Source organism: Loxodonta africana, chromosome 14 (assembly GCF_030014295.1).
Source record: "Loxodonta africana isolate mLoxAfr1 chromosome 14, mLoxAfr1.hap2, whole genome shotgun sequence".
Taxonomy (NCBI): Eukaryota; Metazoa; Chordata; class Mammalia; order Proboscidea; family Elephantidae; genus Loxodonta; species Loxodonta africana.
In genome coordinates this window covers 74285407-74306442 of record NC_087355.1, presented here as the reverse complement: position 1 = coordinate 74306442, position 21036 = coordinate 74285407, and positions in this window count along the sequence as shown.

Here is a 21036-nt window from a genome sequence, read left to right as displayed (position 1 = left end):
AAGCAGATGGCTTTAACAGAGGGAATTTTTTTCTCTCACTGTCTAGGAGACCAGAAGTCCAAATTCAGGATCCCAGCTCCAAGGGAAGGCTCTCTCTCTCTGTCAGCAAGACCTTGTCATCAATCTTCACCTGATCTAGGAGCCTGTCAGTGCAAGGACCCTGGATCCAAAGGACGCACTCTGCTCCTGGCACTACTTTCTTGGTGCTATGAGGTCCCCCTGTCTCTCTGCTCACTTCTCTCTTTTGTATCTCAGAAGAGATTGACTTAAGACACAACCTAATCTTGTAGATTGAGTCCTGCGTCATTAACATAACTGCCTTTAATCCTGCCCCATTAACATCATAGAGGTAGAATTTCCAACACAAAGGAAAATCACATCAGATGACAAAATAGTGGACAATCGCACAATACTGGGAGTCATGGCCTAGCCAAGATGACACATATTTGGGGGGCACAATTTAATCCATGACGATTGGTTTTTAAGAAATGAAACAGACTATCTCCTAAGGTAGTGAGGCCCCCATCCCTGGGCTTATTCCAAACAGACTGGATGAGCACTTGGTGATAAGGTTGTAAAATGATTTGACATCTAATGAGGCATCAAGATCCCTCCCAATCCTGAGATTTTATGGCTCTATGATTTTGGGAAAATGCTGTCTCTTGGACAGGACAACCCCAGGAGAGCTGAGGCCACACTTCTATGACAAACAATACTGTTCAGACTCCTTTAGTCCAGGCCAACCAGAGGTAAATCCTGGTTTTTTAAAGCTTGTTTCTCATCTCTGTTTCTTCTCCAGAACCCCTCTGTCTTTCAGTCCATTTTCCTTACACATCTGATACTTTTTATCTGACTGCTTTGAGGGCTTGAGGGGATACAGTTATTATAAAGGCCTGTCTCTGGGGTCAGACTTCAGATCAGCTCTAGGATTCAACTTTTAGAAACTGTGTGACCTTGGACAAACTACTCAACTTCTCTGGGCCTAAATTTCAAAATGAAGATAATAATAGTACCTCATATGGTTATTGAGAGAATTAAGTAACACATCTAAAATGATTGTTAGAGGGTCTGCCATGGAAAAAAGCTCCGCCCCCCCCCCCCCACCAAAAAAAAGTCTCCTTCTCCTCCTGGAATCATCAGTAGCTTCATCAATGACAACACTATTATTAAAAGAAGTAGCTCCAGAAGTATTTTCCAAAAGGGCTCGGAAACACACTTTAAGCTCCATGAGGAAAATGTCCATGTCCCAGTTATTTTCCCATTCCTTAGCCCCTAGCGGAAACACTGGTGGCATAGTGGTTAAGTGCTACGGCTGCTAACCAAAGAGTTGGCAGTTTGAATCTGCCAGGCGCTCCTTGGAAACTCTATGGGGCGGTTCTACTCTGTCCTATAAGGTCGCTATGAGTTGGAATTGGTTCAACAGCACTGGGTTTGGGTTTGGTTTTAGCCTGCAGCAGACTTCCTGGTAAGAGTGGAAGTTTCGTAAACGTCTGTAAATAAGTAAGCAAATGAACAAATAAATGGATCAATTAATGGAGGTTGAAGAGTAAGAGATATCTCAGATGTGGGGTGCTGTTGAGGTTCCAGAAGAAGGAAAGAAAGGCCAGTAGAGGAGGAAAACAGCCTCACCAAGTGGTAAGGGGAAAAGAACAGCTGACAGAGTTAGTCAAAGAGTGATTCATGGACAGGTTACACCCAAAAGGAGAAGTCCCCTGGACCACCCAGGACTTGGTGGTGGAAACTTTAATGACTGGCCATTGGGAAGAGCCCCATGGGACTATTTTGTACTGATTTGGGTTTCAGGGTTGAAAGAACATGATGGAGGTTTTCAGAGTGAGGCACTTGGGTGATCTATTTTGGAGAAATTATCTAGAGAAAAGAAAATGAGAACTGCTGGTAAGCTTTACGTGATAGCATCAGGCAGGGAGGAGGTGATTCCGGGACATTCTCATAGCCTGATTTCTCAGCCCTGGTGCACTGTGGGGACCCGCACCAATTAACGCTGGGAACTTAGCGATGTGATGCTGTTAGACTCGGAGAGGAAGCAAAGTGTTCATAAAAAAGAGACTATGTCTTTTATTACGGGGAGGGGGATTTTTAAAGTAAACTTTTTATCAAACTGTAACAAACACAGAGAAAAGTACATAAATCATAAACGTACCACTCCATGAAATTTCAGAAAGTGACCATGCCCGAGTTAGCAGTACCTAGATAAGGAAGTGAGCTTTAAATGTAAACATGCGTGAGAACCACCTGGGGTACTTGGCAGAAAAGCAGATTTCCTGGCTCCACTGCCAGAGATGCTGACTCAGTAGGTCTAGTGTGGAGCCCAAGAATCTGCGTTTTTACCTGCACCGCCAGATCCTGATGAGGGTGGTCCGTGGACCACCCTTCAAGAATGAGTTTGGAGTTATGTAGACTTGGCATTGGAATCTCAACTTCTCCTTCAGTGAGTGACTTGACCTACTCACAAGGGAAATGGGCAAGGGTACTTCCTTACAGATTTGCTCTCAGGTTTAAACAAAAAAAAAAAAAAAATGCATGTAAACCTGTGTAAGTGGCTTAGCACGATGTTGAGCACTCAGGAAGCACTCCGTACGGTAAATGTAGCAAAGTGAACATGCTCATAAAAAAAGACAGAGTTATGTCTTCCAGGTCTTTGTGCCCCAGCACCTTCTATGATACTCCATCAAACAAAGTTAGGAAGAGTTTAAGAGGGCTAACAACACAGATTTGGGCTGTGAGTTTGAATCCTGGCTTTACCACTGAGTAGCTGTGTGAACTTGAACAGGTTACTTACCTTCTCTGACTCTCAATTTCCTCATCTGTAACACGGGCATAACAGCATCTATTTCAGAGGACAACTATGAGGATGAAATGAGATGACATGGTCAAGCCCTAAGCCATGGCCTGGAGCCTGGCCCCAGGAGAAGGGCTCAATAAAAGCAGCTCCTGCTATTATTTATAGCTGAAGCTGAGAATGCTTCGCCCTTGAGCAAGAGAAAAGTTCTCCTCAGAGGAGAAACAGGCTCCCTCTCTGTGATGATAGCTGAATGCTTCTTTGTCACGTCTAAGTACAGGAAGTCAAAAGGGCAGTGTAAGAAAAAGGCTAAGAACTGGGCATTTATTACTGTGCCAAAGTGTCACTACCATGATTACCGGCCAGGAGGGGCCGTCCAGAAACTTTCTTCAGGTGTTTACACCTTTCAAGTGGGTGGAGGCCAGGATGGAGTGAGGGTGGAGATTTTGCTCAGCATCTGAAAAGTCGTATTTAACCTCTGCCAAACATAGATGACAGACTTGGAGTTGCTGAAGGGGTAATTTCAGGCTATTTCCAACTGCACTTCCTGGAGCTTATGTCTCGGGTGGGGATCACCACAAATCCAACCTTATCTTTGTAGATTCAAAAGTTTGGTTCTGAGGGTCACCTCGAGGTGATTTCTTCCTGGAGAACTAAATTATATTGGCCAATCCTTCAAGATATGGACTATGAACAACATGCCAAGTTATATTTTGCTGCCTCCTGTACAAGGCAGCCTGGAGTCAGAGGTTCCTGTCCTGGTACTGATCAACCAGGCAGCCTTGAGCAATTCAACTACCTTTCATTGAGCACTTATAAGTCCAGCCCTGTGCTAAGCACTGGAGAATACAAACCAAAGTACAAGACAAGTTGTTCGCCCTTGAGAGCAGGGCTGCCAAGCACAGTGGTGCAGGTTGGGAACTGCCCAAGGCCAAAGAATGAGAATAGAGGCTGAAATCTGGCTTGCATTCCAGTCACATGGTAAAGGCCTGCATCCTCCTGGAAGAAAGGGCGCCTTTTACTAATTTGCACGAAGGCACTATATAGGCTAGTGGTGCCTTTGGTGAGGAGGCCAGGTTTTCTGGCTGCCGGCACAGAAATATGTATATAAACTACATTCCTTCCCAATATGAAAACAAATAATTCTATTTCCTCATGTGTAGAGTAGTTGAGAGAACCAAGTGGGAGAATAGAGATGGGGACATTTTGTGATGTGTAAAACAGGACACAGCTCTAATGATACTAAGATATAATCAGCTTCTGTTGCAAACTAGTTGTGTGACCTTGGGAAGTCACCTCACTTCTCTGGGCTTTATTTTCCTCATATGCAGAATGAGTGAGTTGGATGAGAGCAGAGGATATCAAGTTTTAGTGTGTTTAAGAATCACTTGAGGAATCCCTTTCTTCCTCCCGAGAACCTGATTCAGTAGGTCAGGGGTAGGGCCTAAGACCCTGGATTTGGAGCCAGTATCCCAGGCGATTCTGATGCCAGTGGTTGGCAGGTTGAATGATAAACACTGGCCCCTTCCAGATCCAACCTTTTTTGAGTCTGTGTTCCTCCATGCTACAGCAGACAGAAGTTCTGCCCGGTGTGAGGCAACACAGAGGCCGGGGAGCAGTGCCATGATTTCTAACCTGAATGGAATGACCTCACAGAGGGGTTCAGCAGCAGTGGCTTATGCTCCCTTCCCTGAGCTGGACTGGCCTGCCCAGGAAACTCACCAATAAAGGACACATGGGAATATGTCAGTTCTGCCTGGGCTGACAGCCCCCATCGTCCAATGAAAATTGGGAACGACGGTTCCTAACAGTTTCCACTTGGTCCTTCTGCAAGTGTGTTGTTGTTGTTGTTGTTGTTAGGAGTCATTGAGCGAGCTCTGATTCATAGTGACCCTATGGACAACAGAACAAAACTCCGTGCAGTCCTGCACCATCCTCAGTCACTGCTGCATTTGAGCCCGTTATTGCCACGACTGTGTCAATCCATCTCATCAAGGGTCTTCCTCTTTTTCACTGAGCCTCCACTTTACCAAGCATGATGTCTTTCTCCAGCGACTGCAAGTGTAAATCACTAAATGCCAGGACAAGCTTCTGGCCAGCCTGGACATTCTTTCCATCAACAGGCTAGAAACATAATTGGTCAGAATTTGGAGCTTGTGCATTGGCCCATTTAGTTTGTGACTTTTTCCTTCCCTCTCTCACTACTCAAACATCTACGGAATTTTGACTATACGTCAGGCACTGTGTTAGGGGCTTGGGACATAGAAATGAATAAAACCATTCTCTACCCTCAAGGAGATGAACTGATTGGGTAGAGTTACAGGCCCCTTGTCCACTGAACACACCTACCAATGCATATACTGCTATCTGGAAACCAAAGGTTACTCCAGGCTGTAGAGCTTTTTTAGGTTCATAACTTCCAAACATACCAAGTGACATCCACACAGCGGCCTGTGACCTAGAAAAACAAGCCTATTAATGTAACTGGGAACATCCAAAGGGAAAAAAGTCAATAACTTACAAAAATACAACAGGGTTTCCTTGCCTTGGCTAGCATTGTGTTTCACAACATAAGTTAGAACATTTTGCAGCTGCCCACATACACTTCTCTCCTCTCTTATTCCAACTGAAGTCCCAACCTTACTGTTGACAGGTTTGTCTGAAAGCCAAATGTGGTCAACCAGTGGTTGAAACAGGAACCACGGTGGCTGGATAGCTCAGAGTCAGATCTCAACCATAATGTCGCTCTAGGCCCAGGCGGGTTTCTTTGCCCTAGATTTTGGAACAAATCGTTAAGCTCTCAACTTCTCTTTCACTGGTTGGGGAGGAAGACACAGTGGAATGAAGGGCGCCCTCCCTCTTACCCCATGTTGGGATGGAGGTGTGTAGAAGTGAATCAGAACTAATGTTTAGTCAACATCTACTGAAGGCCAAGGCCTTTCTCCTTTGATCTTCACAACAACCTTGTAAAGTAGTGATTCTTGCCTTCATTTCACAAATGAGGAAACAGCAGCTTTGGCAGAGTTGCATGAATTGCCCAAACTCATACACTCAAGGGTAAAACAGCCAGCACGTTAACAGCTAACACTACTGAGCACTTTACGAGTTAGGCCTGGCCTAAGCACTCTTACAGACTTTATTTCATTAATTTTTCCAAACAACCCTATAAGGTGAGTAGCAATGTTATCCCCATTCTAAGAGGAGGAAACTAAGGTTTAGTGAGATTACATAACTTATTCAGGGTCTCACAGCCAGGATGTTTGGAGGAAACAGCAGACCCTCCATCATGGAACCACAATTCAGAGTCTCTGTTTAGACTATTGGCAAGTTGGACTCAAAACTCTCTCTTTTGTCCTTGCTTTGTGGGGGAGCAGATAAAATTAGACTTAAAAAAATGCATGGAGTGAGCCCCCACTGAGTACTAGACTACACTGAGGGAAAGATAAGATGTCGGATATGGTCTCTATCCAAATTATCTTGTAAGGAAAGCAGGCAAGAAACTCTAACAGCAGTGCTATAATTGCTGATATGTAAACCAGCAAATCCTGAAGGAGCCCTAGAAGAAGGAAAGCTGATGACCAATGGAAGAATCTAGAAGGTGTCACTAAGAAGGTGACATTCTTGCTGACATCTAGTATTATTTTCTCTTTTTAAAGGGAGCAGTGTGCATGCCTCCCAGCACCCATGCCTCCCAGCACGTATACGTGAGGCCTGGAACCACTGCCACTTTTTGCTACCAAAGAAGCCGACCTACAGGCGAAGCCAACACACTGAGGACAGGTAGGCCAAAAGAGCTACAGAAAAATGCAGCTGAAGCCCACACTACTTCTGGATGTTTTCAAGAATGAGTCAATGAAAAAAAAAAAAAGAATGAGTCAAAAACTTTCCTTTATCGCTTTAGTCATGTGGAGCTGGGTTTTTAATTATTTGTCACCAAAGTGTCCTAACTGATTCAAAGTCTATTTATGAAAATATATGAAGATACCATAAAGAGTTTTAATATAATTAGGATTAAATATCCGCTGCGGATCTTCTACTTTCAAAAGACCAATAAAACTAGTCCAAGTTAACTTAAAAAAAAAAAAAAAACTAGCAGCTGACAAACTGATTCCAACTCATATGGACCCGATGGGTGTGTCAGAATAGAACTTTGTTCCATAGGGTTTTCAATGGCTGGTTTTTCTGGGTCCTCTCGGTAGACTTGAACTTCCAACCTTTTGGTTAGCAGCGAAGCATGTTAACCATTTGCGCCGCTGAGGTAATCCCAACTAACTTAAGCATAAATGGAATTTACTGGCTCAAGAACATGAACAGTTTGGGAATAAATGGTCTTCAGGAACAGCTGGATACAGGGACTCACTTAAAAATCACCAGAACTCAGTTTTTTCCCATCTCCCTACTGGACTCTTCCCCATTTCGTATGTGGGCCTTATTCTTGGACAGGATCTTCCTTCCCAGTCCCAGTCTAGATCTTATGATCCAATGGGGAAGGAAAACTCGATCTTCATAGTTGCCCAAGCAAACAAACCCCTGGGGTTTCTGTTTGAGCCTTGGCTTGAGCCCATCCCCAGACTAACCACTGTGGCCAGTAGAATGGATTTCCCCACATGACTTGGGCTTTACTCCCATGATTCACTGCTGTACCCAACAGAGAGGTCAGCTTCTTGCAAAGCACATGACTGAAAATGGGAGTCGGTGCTCCCCCAAAACTAAATCAGGCAACATAGGCGTGAGCAACAGAACAACAGATGTCCACCACAGTTCACTTGAAAATGCCTCTCAGCTGACATTTCTGATGTAATGTGGATTCACAACAGGTGGGCTTAACAGGAAATTTTGTTTGTAGCAGCTAAGAATTCCTTTTCTGGATTTGCCAGCTTAAAACCAGAACATTTCTATGAGGTTTTTGTTCTTCTTTCACAAATGTATTCATTCTTTCAACTAACATTTTCTGAACACTATGACAATAATGGAGCCCTGGTGGCACAGTGGTTAAGAGCTCAGCTGCTAACCAAAATGTTGGCAGTTGGAATCCACCAGCCACTCCTTGGAAACCATATGGGGCAGTTCTGCTCTGTCCTAGAGAGTTGCTAGGAGCCAGAATCGACTCGACAGCAACAGGTTTTGTTTTTTATGACAATATTGATAATAATCATCATACTTACTAAGCTCTTGCACATACCTGTGCAAGTTATCTCATATAATACTTACCACTAGCTCAGTGGTTCTCAACTGGGGGTGATTTTAACCCCTTCCTCCATCCCAGGGACATTTGGCAATGTTTGGAGACATTTTTGGTTGTCACATCTTAGAGTTGCTACAGGTCTCATCTGGTGGGTAGAGCCAGGGATGCTGTAAAACATCCTACGATACGCAGGACAGCCTCTCACGACAATGATCCGGTCCAAAATGTGCCTTGGTAGTGCCAAGGGTGAAAGCCTCTGCACGCGCTCGTGCTTTTAGTATGCCATCCATATTCTCCACCAGCCACTCCCTGAAAACCCTACGGGGCAGTTCTACTCTGTCTTATAGGGTCACTATGAGTTGGAATCAACTTGACGGCAAGGGGCTTTTATCCCTATTTTGGGGATACCTGGTGGTACAGTGGTCAAGAGCTTGGTTGCTAATCTAGGATCAGCAGTTCGAATCCACCAGCGAAAACTGAGGCTTAGAAAATTTAAGCAACTTGTCAAGGCTTATGCAAGACAGAAGGTGGTAGGGCTGGGATTTTAATTCAAAGCCTTTGCTTTTATCTAATGATTACCAGACTTGGCATTGGAACTCGGTGTCCCTCAAACCAACCCTCATTGTTGTCGTCAGTTGCTGTCGAGTGGGCTCTGACTCACGGCGATCCCAGGTACCACAGAGTGAAACATTGCCCAGTCCTACGCCATCTTCACATAGGACATTCATTCAGTGGTATGCTAGAGGCCACTGTGTATTTTGAGTGCTTTTCAACCTAGGGAGCGCATCTTTCAACACTATATTGGATAATACTCTGTTGTGATCCATATCGTTTTCATTGGCTGATTTTTTAGAAGTAGACTGCCAGGCCTTTTTTCCTACTCTGTCTTAGTCCGGAAGCTCTGCTGAAACCTTTCCACCATGGATGACTCTGCTGGTACTTGAAATACCAGTGGCATAGCTTCCAGCATCACAGTACTACATAAGCCACCACAGTATGACAAACTGACAGGTGGTCCCCACCCTCACCCACTCTAAATTCTCTCTCAGGGGCCCAAGGCCCCTAGGAATCTATATAGCAGGATCATAGGTAACTGGTGAATTTTGGGGACCACTTCAAGAGGAAGGCACTGCACCACAATGACCCACCAGGAGGCATGGGGAAGGCAAAGGTGTTCAGTCTCTGGAGGAGACAAACTCACAGGCAACTAGGATACACAGCCAGATTAAAGCATAATGACTGGCATTTCATAGCTGCAGTCTTTACACATTTTTCCTTCTGCTTAGAATTCCCTGTTCTCTGTCTTTTCTAGGTTCTCATCCTTTAAGCTCATCTGGATGGCCTGTCTCTGTAGTCCCATAGGACCCCCCACAGAATTCCACTATTACGCTCATCACAAGATATTGTAATTAGTGGCATGATTGGCTGTAAATCCACTGGACTGTAAGCCTCATGAGGATGGAGCCATGTCTATGTATCTTTCTTTCTAGACGAGTGTGCCTGGCTGTGGGCTATTTGTCCACAAATTGCTCTTCGCCTACTCTAGGAGTCATCAAACTTTTTCTGTATCAGTAAATATTTTAAGCTGTGTGGGCCATATGGTCATGCCACAACTACTCAACTCTGTTGTTATAACGAAAAAACAGCCATAAACAATATATAAACAGAGCTTGGCTGTGTTCCAATAAAACTTTATTTACAAACCCAGGTGGCAGGTCGGATTTAGCCTATGGGCCATAGTTCACTGACCTCTGGTCTACTGAACAACCACTCTTCTATTAGTAAGTCCTTGTTTTTAAGCTGGGCACATTGCTGCCCAGCAAGCTTCCCAAACACAACTATGTTTCCGGGCTACGCTTGTAGACAAATGTGGTCATGTGACTAAATTCTAGCAATAAGAAGCATGTGGAAGCATTGTTCGAGACTGTCGGGAAGCCCTTTAAAGGGAGCTGATTAGTTTGGGAAGGGCCTCTTTCTGCCCTTTTGCTTTTCCTCCTTCTTCCAACTTATGAAGCGTTCCAGGGGCCATCTTGGACCATGAGGTGACTTAGAAGAAAAAGCTACCAGCTAGGAGGCAAGAGCAGAAAAATAGGAGCCTGAGTCCCTAATGACACCAAAGAGCTGCCATACTTGTCCTGCATGGCCAACATGCTGACTTTCACACGAGATAGGAAGAAACTTCTGTCTTGTTTAAGCCATTATGTGTGTTTGTGTTGTTACATGCAGTGGAACCTAATCTAAGCTATCTACCAGCACATGGGAAACACTCAACAACTTTTGAAAGGAATGCCCAAAACACAGGGGAGCACCTCGGAGGAAATGGACTCTGCTGGATGGGTGGGGAGTCACGGAAACAGATAAATGTGGTTAAGCACCGAGGTGACTCAGCCTCTGGCCAGTTCTTCCTGCCCCTTTCTTCCTTCCCACAGGGGACTTTCCTTTTATAGTGCCACCATCAACTGCCCTATCTTCTAAGGCCTCCCTCCCCACCAAGATTTTCTGTCAGGAAGAATTCTGTCTCTACAAGAGAGTGCACTATGCCTTCTCATTTGAAAGGGATTTTACTTACTAGACACCAGAGGGAAGCAGTCAGAATAATCCCCCAAATAACAAAAAGAGCAATGTTTAACATTTGTTTGCCTTCTATTGTCAGCGTGCGGGTTGGTCTAGAGGCAAAAGCCTGGTTTTGAGGTCAGATAACCCTGAATTTGACAGTGACTCAATCACTCACATTGTGGCATTGATCAAGTCGTGTCATTTGCGCCAGCATCAATTTTCCAAACTATAAAATAAGTGAGTAATAACTTATTGCAAATGGTAAGTAATAACTATCTCACAGCAATGTTGTGAGAGTAGAATAATGCAAGGGCATCCTACACAGAGTAAGCACTCATGTCATGGTTCTGGAATATTCCCTCTGTCTGTCGTCCAGACGCTCAGGATTGAGGTGTGGCGGAATAATAATCTGGGGTTTGGATGCATCCCCCGGAACTGTTTTGGGAGGGCAAAACCTTTTAAGCTAACTTTCCTCTTTTCTTAGCCTGTCCCCACACAATTGTGTTGTTGTTGCCAACAAGTTGTGCAGAGAAGAGCTGCGCTCCATCGGGCGTCCAGGGCTGTGACCTTTTAGAAGCAGATCTTCAGGCCTGTCTTCTGAGAACGCATTCCAACTGCCAAGCTTTCAGCTAGTAGTTGAGCGCTTAACCGTTTGTGCCACACAGGGTCCATTTATTTCCCCACCCTACTTTAAAATGCTAGCAGAACAATCCTTAGAATCAGTAAAAATCCATTTTTCCTGACATTATTTCGTACAACCAGCCACACTGAGCCTGGCATGACCATCCAGTGCCACGAGGACATTTATCCACGATGTCACACTTAACGGCCACATGGTTTCACTTTCCAGGGAACGACATGGCCATCTCCAACTGAGTAAGTGGTCAGGGGACATGTCAGACCTGAAGGCCCTTTCCATAAAGGTGGCTTACAAATGCAAAATAGTCCACATCCCAGGAGAGACCTGAAAAAGCTATTAGTGCTATGCCGGGGAAATGAACGACCCAAAAAAAGCTGCCAGCGGTGAACAGGATCCCGCGACAGTCAGTGTGTGCAAACTGGGCTCCGTAGAGCGGCTGTTCATGAGGCTGTAAACTTAGCACGACTTCTTGTGAATGGTGTCAAGGAGAAGGGAGTGAGCTATGGAGTGAGGGCAAGTGAAGGGGACCCACAGGTAATGGCTCTTTGGAAGCATTCATGGCAGGGCCATTTATTGGGGAAATCAATAAAAACAACTCAACCAAAGGGAAAGAGGAGCAAATGATGGTTATAGCTCCGGGTGGGAAAATAGCAAATGACCCCTCCTGTTTTCTAGCGCCTGGTGAAACAAAGGCTCGTTTTCATCTAACAGAGCATCCCAGCCTAACAAAGGACGTGATTAGACATCAGGTAGATAAGAACAAAAGTCTGGTAGCAGCAGGGTGACCTAGTAACTATTTGCGTGTGGCAGCCTTTCTCTTCAGTCATTGGCAATAGCCACAGCCCAGGGAGAAAACAGAATGAACTCTATCAGGGAAACTGAATAGTACTAACTTCCAATGTGTATGGGATGCTGTGTTAGGCCCCAGGAAGATTAAATAGAAGCCATTCATTCATTCACTCACTCACTCACTAACTCAGTAAATCCCTGTTAGGCATGCAGTGCGTGTAGGCTTTGAGCTAGGCGCTGGGAATTCAGCGGTGAAGAAGGCAGTCGTGACCTCTGCCCACCTACGGTTGACCTTGGAGGAAACAGAGGGTAGCAGCGAAGGTTCCAGATACTAGAGTCAAATTGTCTCTTTAGAATCCTGCCTCCATCACACCGGCTGTGTGATTTTGAACAAGTTATTTAACCCTCTATACCTCAGTTTCCCCATCTCTATAAAAGGGGTGCCCGCTGGGTCGAGATGAGGCTTAAATGTGGTAATACCCACAACGCACCAGGAACAGAGACTGCCCGTCAGCGAGTTTTAGTTGTGGTGGTGGCTGCTGCTATTACTACAGGCACCGGGACCGAGAAGACAGGCCACAGGCAAGAAGTGACGAATGCACTGAGAACTAGGAAGGAGAAGGGCAGGGCCGCGTGTTACGGAAACCCATAATAAGAAGAACTAATCCAATACACCACCGATCGTGGAGATGGTGCGGGACCGGGCAACCGCTTGTTCTCTTGTATGTGGCGTCACGATGAGTTGGAGCCACTCGACGGTGACTAACAACAACAACAGCAACAGCCTGAGAGCTGGATGGAATCACAGATGGTCACACTTAGGAGACCTTTACAACTCCTGGTTTTACAGACAAGGAAACTGAGGCCCAGGGGAGCTATGTACTTGGCGGTAAGGTCTGGATTGGCACCCAGACTCCTGGGTTCTGAGCTAGCTCCTTTTCCCTAGACTAATGGAGACCTATTCAAAACACAACTATGTGGGATTATGGTGCCCAAAGCAAAATACAAAAGTCAGTGTCCCATCGGTCATTGCCTGTTTCATGGCCAAGCAGAGCAAGTGGTGCCAGGATTAAAAGCCAAGCTCTGGAGTGAAATGGGCCAGGGTTTAAAAGCTACCTCTGCCACTTAGTAGTTTTACGATCTTAAACAAATTACTTGGCTTCCCCTAGCCTCAGTTTCTTCCCATGTTAAGTGAGACTAACGACAGAAACCATCTCATAGGGCTGTGAAGATCAAGTGTCCAATAAATAGCAGTCTTTGTGGTTGTTTAATTTCACACCCAACTCACTGTGGGCATTTATTTAACTGTTCAATTCCTAAACTTGTATTTTCTGTGTGAGGCTTTCAGGGTTGACTGAGTAATGAATAGTTCATTGTGGTCCTGAAATCCTCGCCTGGGAGAGATGGTTGGTGCCCCTTTTCTCGTGTTTGTGTCTCGCAGCCACACTGGATAACTGCCTGGGCAGAATTTGGCTGAACAAAATTGAGGTCATGTCACTGTTATTAGGTAATCAGACAGAAACTTCTTAACAAACAGGTAAGATTTTTTTTTTTTTACATTAATTATACATATTATTTATAAGAAAAAAAAGTAACAATATTATTAAGCAATTTTTTAACCTTTTTTTTATTGTGGTAACTATGTAGGCAAGAAAACATTTGCCATTTCAACAATCGTCACACGTTCAGTTCAGTGACATTAAATACGTTTGTCATGTTGTTCAACCATCACTATTAACCATTCTCGAATTTTTCCATCACCCTTAATAGAAGTTCAGTGAAGTGGTTTTTAATAACAGCTTTATTTTTATATAATTTATATACCATAAAATTCACCCTTTGAAAGTGTACCGTTAGTGGTTTTTAGTATGTTCTCCTTATTCATGCAGCTATCACTATTATCTAACTGCGGAATATTTCCATTACTCCATGAAGAAATTCCGGACCCATTAGCAGTCACTCCCTAACTCCCCCTACCCCAGAACTTGGCAATCACTAATTTCTGTCTCTGTGAGTTTGCCTATTCTGGACATTTCGTATAAATGGTATCATAGAATATGTGGCCTTTTGTGGCTGGCTTCTTTCACTTAGCATATTGTTTTCAGTGTTCGTCTATTTTGTACCATGTATCGGTACTTCATTCTTTTTTATGGTTGAATAATATTCTGTTGTATGGATGGACCACATTTTGCTTATCCATTCATCAGTTGATGGACATTTGGGTTGTTCCCACTTTTTGGAGTTTATAAATAATGCCGTTATGAACATTCATGTACAAGTTTTGTGTGGATGAGTTTTCAATTCTTCTTGGTTGCACACCTAGAAGTGGCATTATTGGGCCATAGGATAACTCTGTATTTAACTTTTTGAGGAGCTGTCAAACTTTTTTCCAAACCAGTTGCACCATTTTATATTCCTATCACTGATGTCTGAGAGTTCCAGTTGCTCCACATCCCCATCAACACTGGTTATTGTATGTCTTTTTTTTTTATTTTATTATAGCCATCCTCTGTTGCTGTTGAGTCAATTCTGACTCATAGCAATCCTATAGGACAGAGCAGAACTTCCCCATAGGGTTTCCAAGGAGTGGCTGGTAGACTCAAACTGTCAACCTTTTGGTTAGCAGCTGAGCTCTTAACCACTGTGCCACCACGGCTCCATAGCCGCCCTAGTGAGTATTAAACTTTGGACATATTATCAGGAAAGACCAATCACTAGAAAAGGGCATCGTTTTTAGTAGAGGGTCAGCAAAAATCAAGGGAAACCCTTAATGACATTGATCGACACAATATTTACAACAATGGACTCAAACATACCAATGATCATAAAGATGGTGCAGGACTGAGCAACATCTCCTTCTGTTATACATAAGGTCACCGGAGCCAGAGCCAACTTGACAGCAAACTAATAACAACAAAGTAAGAATTAGACAAACTGAAAAACAAAACTCAATTATTTTTCACGTATTCCTAGTGCTTAGAACTGTGCCTGGTACACAGTAGACAATATAAAATTGTTAAATAAGTGAAGAAGAAATTTTATCATCTGAATCTATTAACATTTTATTTTACTCTCCTCTAATCAGTTTACGTAGCACATATTTCACGCAGCTATAACCATGTCTGCATAAAGTTTTTATTCTGCTTTTTCACTTAACATTAAATTTTAAAATATTCTTGTATTTCCACATAGCCTTTCATAATTGTCATGTTGTTGGCTACTTTTTAACAGGCCCTCAGTGGATACAGGGTAATGTATCATTGGATATTTAGCTTGTTCCCAGTTTTGCAATACCAAGATTATTTTTAACTATTTGGGGGAGAAAAAAGAAAAAGAAACACTAATTTGGCAACTTTTTCCAGACTCCCGGATGCAATGTGATGCGTAAAGAAGGCAGGAAAAAAAAAAAAAAAAAGCTGGTTGAATTCCAGGGTCCTGTTTTTGTTTCTTGTGTTATTGTGTATGGATAAATTACATGAGATTCTGACCTGTTTATAAACCACACTTTCTAAGCCTCATTGCTTAAACAAAGGCAAAATAGAACTCTGAGGAGAATAAAAGTGACTGTGAGATGAGCCAAGCCTACTTCCTGCTTAACTTGAATTAGGACAGTCAGGTGCCAAGAGGGCAGGATTTTGATGAGCACTTCCACTCCGGCCCATTATGCCTTTTCCTGAGGTTTTTCACCTCCTGTCTTGAAGATGGAAACCCTGGTGGCATAGTGGTTTAGTGCTATGGCTGTTAACCAAAAGGTCAGCAGTTCAAATCCATCAGGTGCTCCTTGGAGCTTTATGGGGCAATTCTACTCTGACCTGTAAGGCTGCTATGAGTCAGAATCGACTCGATGGCAACGGGTTTGGTTGTTTTTTTTTGTTTTTGATATCTTGAAGATAAGCACTGTGCCTGGAACCCATGATAACTCTGGGTCTCACCAGTTAAGTGCTCAACAGATTTTGATTCTTATTTACAGATATTTACAGTCTGCCTACCTTGTTCCTGCCCCTATGCTGAGAGGTGTGCACACATGACCTTAAGGACAAGTCACTGCAAACATATGAGGCAGGTACCGTTTTCATTTGTATAGTGGAGTGCCTGGTTAAGTGGAATTAAATTTTTTGTTGTTGTTTAGTAAGCCATTTGCAAGTTCTGCATTGTAATGTCAGCAAGAGAGAGTAAACCTTCTAGAAGCATCTTTGCTTTGTTCTAGGAAGAATCTCTTGAATGGCATGTCTTAGTAGATAAATATAAGAATATAAGGGACCCATTGCCAGGGGTAGAAGGTCAGGATGAGCTTCCTGACCCATTTCCCTTTGTGAGTAAGTAGACAAAGTCTACACCACTCTCTCCGCCTTTGTATTCCCCAAGTGGGCCTAGCTGGCTGCTGGGGGGATTCTCCATAAATAACAATAGGGCCTGCTGGGAACCCTGCATCTCAGTTCACTGCTTTGTGGTTCCTGGCCCACCTTTCTGTCTCTCACAACCTGGCTCCTGAGCCAGCTTCACAAGGTCTCTCCTTTCTGTCCCTTTCTAGTTCTTGTCTGCTTCACGCAACTCAAGCCACATATGGCCTTTTGGTTCTCCACGTGTCTGCACTGCACAATTTAGCACTAGATTACAGTGATCCCCGGTGTGCTTTGGTTTTTTTTTTAATACGTGCACTCCTTATGGACACTTAGATTTTCATCTTATTATAAAACTAATGCGTAGTTACAAAAAATAATTCAAATAATGCATTCATAATTTAGAAGGCAAAATTCCCTTGTTACACCATTCACCAGGATAACCACCACTGACAATTGTGTGAATTCTTCCAGGTGGTTTGTACACCTATGATAACAGCAGTAGTATTACTAGAAGTACTACCAGGAGCAAAGCAATGTGCTAAGCACTTTACATTTTGCCTGTATTTTCTAACTTGGTGCACACGACAATCCTGAGTTGGAATCATTAAACTCCATTTGACAAAAGAAGGAAACGGGCACACAGAACAGTCAAAAAACATGTCCAAGGTCAACAGCCAGCAAGTGACGAACAGGGTTCAGAGCTTGCTTTCTTGCCACCATCCTACCTATTATGAGGTTGGCAAATTCGTATACTATACGTACTGTTTGGCAACTTGTTTTCACGCTTAGTATTTTTTTAAAAAAGGAACCATGATGGTGCAATGGTTAAGCACTGAACTGCTAACCGAAAGGTTGGCGGTTCGAACCCACCAACCTGCTCCTCAAGAAGAAAGGCATGGCAGTCTGCTTCCGTAAAGATTACAGCCTTGGAAACCTTATGGGGCAGTTCTACTCTGTCCTATAGGTTTGCCATGAGTCAGAATCAGCTCAATGGCACACAGCAACATTTTTTCAAATCAGTACTTATAGATCCATTTTGTTCTTTTTTATGCAGAGGGTATTCCATTGTAACAAAATTTCTAAGACTCTACATAACAGGCACTGTGCATTCTAAATGAATTTTTGTCAATGAATGGCATGTGTACGAATGAGCCGTATTGTTTCTCTGATTTATATATAAGATATGGTGGTTCATAAGGATATATGGACTGTCCTAATTTCTGAGTCCTATTGTAACACAAAAGGAGCCCTGGTGGCACACTGGTTAAAGTGATCAACTGCTAACCAAAAGGTTGGCGGTTTGAAACCAGCAGCCGCTCCTCGGGAGAATGATATAGCAGTCTGCCTCTATAGAGGTTTACAGCCTTGAAAACTCTGTGGGGTTGCCATGAGTTGGAATCGACTCGACAGCCATAGGTGGGGTGGATTGTAACACAAACACCACAAATGTGGGCTTTAAAGAACAGAAATTTTATTTTCTCACAGTTCTGGAGGCTAAAAGCCCAAGTCAGGGTTTTGACTGTGTTGAATTTTGCCTTGTTGGTAGCCCAGATGTTCCTTGGTTCCTTGGCTTGTAGACGATTCTCACATGGCATCTGTCTTTCCCTGTGTGTGTGTGTGTGTGTGTCTCATCTGCTGTTTTTATAACTCAGAAGTGATTAGATTTAGAACTATCCTACTTAAGTATGCTCTAATTAACATAAAGAAAACCCTATTTCCAAACAGGATACATTCACAGGTATAAAAAATAAAAATAAATAAACCAGGTATAAGGGCCAGGAATTCAACACATATTTTGGGAGGACACAGTTCAAGCTATAGCATGAGCCCTTGGAATTATTCCGCGGAGGCCCTTCCCTTCACAGCCCACAGAATAGGAATCCATTGCTTTGAAATATCGGTGACACTGAGATTTCAAATAACGATGACACTGGCATGTATCCTGGGACTTAGACACCTTTTCAGGGCAGTGATCGTGTTTGGAAGGAGCACTGGTACAATGGTTAACTATCACAGCTGCTAACCAGAAGGTTGACTGTTTGAACTCACCCAGCAGCTTCACGAAAAGAAAGACCCAGTGACCTACTCCTATAAAGATTACAGCCTGGAAAACCCTACGGGCAGTTCTACTCTGTCACATGGGGTTGATATGAGTTGGAATTGACTTGACAGCACACAACAACAACAGCCTTGTTGGACTTCTGTGCCTCGTAATGCCGGATATTCCACTAGGCATGGAGTATTCTCCCTTGAGTAAAACAACGGAGCTTAACAGGGTGGTTTTAGCTGTAACATTCTGGAGAGATTATGTCGTGTGCTGTTAAAAGAGATTTAGAATTTGAAATCCTGGCTTGGTAACATTTCTTCTACATCCAAACCATGTGCCTTTCGGAGTCAGCAGCCCCAATCCTTCTCCTTCTGGAATGTGAGTGCAGTTTAGGCTCTCATAGCTCTTCTCCCGGGTCAGCGTCAGATCCGAGACAATATTTGTGAAAATACTTCATCAACTGTATAGAGCTATGCAAATGTAAGTGAACATTATCAGGATTACAGAAGCCTGGAATCATGCTTCCAGTGTTTTAAGAAATCAATCATGGGATTCTCTTTTGTAAAATTTTTCCCCCTGGCATTGTTCTCCCCAGCCAGGCTATTTGACATGGGGAGTCTTACTCGATTGGCTATTAGGTCTTGAAAGTGGCACACAATTTTCAATTAATCATTTCTGTCGTAACTACAATGTTCCTTTTGAGTGTCTGCTTCTTGAAAGCCATTGCATCTGGAGAACAACCTTAACTCCCACTTTCCCTGCAAACAGATCCGATGGCCTCCAGAGGCAGGTCCGATTAATGGCCAAATGAATTAGTGGCAAGTTGGAGAATAGAGAGAGCCAAGTGGTTACCCAACACACAGCTTACTTTCCTTTACAGAATGAGGTGGTCCAGTAATGCATCTAAATGGGATTTCTATAAATTGAATGGAAATGGGGGAGATGGCTATTTAAAGGGCCCAGGGGGAATTACTTGATGAAAGATCTTTCCATTTCCATGAATGAGTCCCCTGATAGCACTGCTTTTTCTAAATTTGGCTTTTTATAATCCAGTTCTCAAATTATATTAGAATCATTTCTAAAAGAATAAGAATATTTAAAGAGGCCCAATGGCTAAAAGTACATGAATTGTGTGGCTATTTACATTTCTTTTTTGAGAAATAATGTTTAAATAAAAGTGGTGTCTTGATTATAGGTCCTTAATAAAATTCACTTCAACAAGGGAAAAAGTTTTCCACTCAGGATAAAGAAAATATTTCAAATAAACAGTTATGAATGACCCGCTTACTGAAAATAAAACATCTAGAACGGAATTAATGAGAATGTTGACACATTGTGAAAAATATAACCAATGTCACTGAACAATTTGTATAATAATTGCTTAACGGGAACCTAGTCTGCTGTGTAAACTTTCACTGAAAACACAATATTTAAAAAAAATAGTTATGACCAATAAGGGCATGAGCCACCATTTAAAGTATTAAGCTCCCTGTCAGAAAAATTTAGATTATGGAGAACAGCTTTGTGGAAATCTATCTTCATGTTACGACTGCGCTTGATTTTGTTCTAGAAAATACGTGTCTGTGGGAGCTGTGAGATGGGCAGGTCTCTTCTACTTCAACATGTTTAGATGGGGAAGCTAATGGGTGATACCGATGCTACTTTCACCCTCTGCTTTACCAAGCATGATGTCCTTCTTCAGGGACTGGTCCCTCCTAATAACACGTCCAAAGTACATGAGATGAAGTCTCGCCATCCTTGCTTTTAAGGAGCATTCCGGCTGTAGTTCTTCCAAGACAGATTTGTTCGTTCTTCTGGCAGTCCATGGTATAGTCAATATTTTCCAACAACGCTGTAATTCAAATACATCGATTCTTCTTTGGTCTTCCTTATTCATTGTCCAGCTTTTGCATTGCATATGAGGCGATTGAAAACACCATGGCTTGGGTCAGGTGCACCTTAGTCCTCAAAATGATATCTTTGCTTTTTAACACTTTAAAGAGTCTTTTGCAGCAGATTTGCTAGATGCAGTATGTGTTTGCTTTATCCCACATGAAAGGTGAGAATTTTACCGCTGAACCACCATGGCCCTCACTAGAAACATCCATATAGCCAAGCAGACAAAGAATCAATAAACAAAAAAACCAAACCGTTGCTCTCGGGTTGATTCTGACTTATAGTGACTCTATAGGACAGAGTAGAACTGCCCCACAGTGTTTCCAAGGAGCGCCTGGTGGATTCGAACTGCCAATCTTTTCTGGTTAGCAGTGGTAGCTCTTAACCACTACAGCATCAGGGTTTCCAAAGATTCAATAGAGAGCCTAAAATCCGGCCTGGAGTTTGGTGATATGCACATGGAAAATACCTTTGACATCACCTGGAAAGGACCAGTCCTCTAATTTTACGAAAGCAGAAAGTGAGACCCAGACAGGACTCACTGAGATCACGCAGCAAGTTGAGCTCAGAAGGGTAAGTCATTTCTTCTCCCTCCATCTCGTGCTGGGCATCTGTTGGGCCGGTTACTAATTAGCATCATGCCGCCTTAGTGCCTGGGAGCCAGGGAATGTTATGCTCATTAGCTGGGTAATGGCTGCACCACCTTTGAAGCGGCTGGATAGGATTACAGGTAAATATCATTACTCCCTGCAAATGAAGTGTTTCCCTGCACACAGCCTG